Source organism: Schistocerca serialis, chromosome 2, assembly GCF_023864345.2.
Source record: "Schistocerca serialis cubense isolate TAMUIC-IGC-003099 chromosome 2, iqSchSeri2.2, whole genome shotgun sequence".
Taxonomy (NCBI): domain Eukaryota; kingdom Metazoa; phylum Arthropoda; class Insecta; order Orthoptera; family Acrididae; genus Schistocerca; species Schistocerca serialis.
In genome coordinates, this window is record NC_064639.1 from 173,142,970 (window position 1) to 173,145,648 (window position 2,679).

A 2,679-nucleotide genomic window follows, 5' to 3' on the forward strand; every position below is an offset into this window, starting at 1 on the left:
GATCGATGTGCTGTGTGTGCATGTGAAGGGCTTATTTCAATAGTGGTACAAGTCCATTTTTGTTAATTTTGAGATATAGAGTCGTAAAGTTAAATGAGTGCTGAAAAATCTGCAGTTGAGATACCAGAAATATTCAAGCATATGGCTTCTTGCTAGAGATGAACCTTTATTTATGTTTGTTTGGATCACTAATTTCAGAAGCATTATAGACAGAAAAGTGTAGGTAATGGACTTGTACCACTGTTGAAATAAGCCCTTCATATTATATGACGACATGCACATTCAGCATCAGTTATGGTTGGTCAAATACTGCTGTGACTCTGAATGTATTATATTAATAAGAAGCGACATTGCCTTTTCCTCCTGAAAATATCGAGTAACGTAACAAATGTGTTTGATTCTGCTTCCAATATGACAGTTTTGGTTAATACTCCACATGCCTACAGGACTTCGCAATGTTAACACAGCAGAACTCAGACATCTGAGAAATGAAAACAGTCATATGAATGCCTCACTTTTGTTCCGACACAGTTCAAGACTCGGGAGAAAAGTTTTACACCTGGTGTTCTACATGGCAACTTCACACACAAGAACTTTTTGCCGACACTACTACCACCTACATAAGTAAGCTTTTCCTGTGTCACTTTCAAGTAATGCACTTAAGCTATTCCTGATTTAACTGGAAGATCTGTACTTCCCACTTTCATATCAACAGCCCCAAAATGCATATTGTAGACTTCGGGATATGTTACAGGTCAGTGTCACACCAAGATTGTGGAGAAAGGGGGGGGGGGGGCGGCATGTCACTCTCCAACAAGTGTTTACCAATAAATAAGTGGCGGAAAATTACGGGTATAGGACGGCTTAACATGTGGAAAATGAGATTTTTATTATTCACTCAATGTATTTAACATTTATTATTCCTTTAAAATCGCACAACAACTTCAATAAAACACTTTAATCAGTCACACACTTATTTCATAATTATTTCACTTTTAAACTGCAAATCCTCTAAGAGCGGTCTTGAATCTTCACGAGTCTCTCTCAACAGCCTTGATGTGGATAGATATGTACAGCAACCAGTAATCAGTCAGAACTGCGTCTGCAAAAACACAAGGATTATTAAACAATTTTTGCTGTCACTAATTACTAGCAATATAATTGACAGAGTAGATTGCTAATATTTGCTATATCACATTTGCTAATATTTGCTATATCACATTCGCAAGAACGATCTCACTGAAGTAATTAAGTCCATCAAAACGCTTAGAAACTAACCTGTCGTCTGACGAAAACGGTCTAAAGACTGGCAATTTCTTCAGATCTGTTGACAATGATATTTTGAATTATCACTTTACTGAGTGACTGAAATGTAGTTCAGGTACCTATGAACATAACAATATGTTAGAATTCACTTTCTAAACACGAACTATTACGGTACTGTGCGGCTACTTACATATTAATTACACTATTAATATTTTCACAGTTGTTTCTTTAATACAAAATTAAAGCCAACGGAAGAATAAACGTAAAACATACTTACCAATGACAGGTTTGTTGAGATACAATTTTCTGTGTGGACAGATGTAACTTTTTCATACGGTGGTACGTCGCAGCAATCGCAGGAGTCACAGAAATCGCAGAAGTAGCAGAAATCACAGAAATCGCAGAAGTAGCAGAAATCGCAGAAGTAGCAGAAATCGCAGAAGTCGCAGAAATCGCGGAAGTAGCAGAAGTAGCAGTGGCGGAGGGATACGCGACTTAGGTTCCTTAACTGCGACTCTTAACTGCGACAAATCACAGTTAAGAATAACAGATACTGAAAAGTAGCATTCACAGAAATCACTGATATCGGAAAATCGCAGTTTAGCCCATCACTAATTTAGCGACTTCCAACAAATGAATAGGAAATCACCGACGTTCTGACTACGGACGGACTAATCGGTTCCGCCCGTTCGCCCTGTCGTTCTCAGCCAATGGCATCACATGGAAGCGATATAAAGGGGCGTACGGCCAGTGAACCGCCCTACCTGCTGCTTTCGGCTTTTCAGACCTCGCAGCATCTACTTCTCATTCTAGTAGCTTGTCTTTTTTTTTCTTTTGTTTGCCGCTACGCAGGTGGACGGCTTTCAACAAACTTTACACATAATTTCAAACTTCTTCGAAAACTTGTCTCGCTCACATCTCCGAGAATATAATGAAGGGTAAAAATTATCGCTTACTCAGTTTCGCTGTTCATGCACTAAAAGTTGAGCTTCAGGCACGACGTTTTAATTTAATACTTATTTACTACTAACTGTGCTCACAAAATATTTTACAGACAGTATTCACATATACCAATGAATGTACCTGCAAAATTATATCGTTATACGACACATTTCAGGAGATATGCCGTCATATGCATTGAGATGCGTGAAAAACGAGTGTTTTGCGTCATGAACCATAAAGGTTTCACGTGATTAACGTCAAATATTTTACAAATAAATTCAGTTATAATCAGACGTTTGAAACTGTTTTATACATGGAAGTTCGACTCTTTTAAGAATCAGGGGCGGGGTCCGGGTTTTACTAGTTAAATAGAACGATTAGAGGTTAATAAAGAGGTATATTTTAATGACAGTAAGTCGCAGATATGAACGAGAGCGGAGTTCAGACATTTTTGTCGTATTAAAGAACGCG

General features: G+C 38.1%; 1 long non-coding RNA gene across 1 annotated transcript; it reads right to left on the bottom strand.

Moving 5' to 3' along the window:
* Positions 1 to 991: 991 nt before the first annotated feature.
* On the bottom strand, positions 992 to 1,597 carry LOC126456786 (uncharacterized). The gene is made up of 3 exons (XR_007585388.1): positions 1,544 to 1,597; positions 1,279 to 1,385; positions 992 to 1,102 (listed from the first exon to the last, which is right to left on the bottom strand). It is a non-coding gene; the product is annotated as an uncharacterized LOC126456786 (long non-coding RNA).
* Positions 1,598 to 2,679: the final 1,082 nt, after the last annotated feature.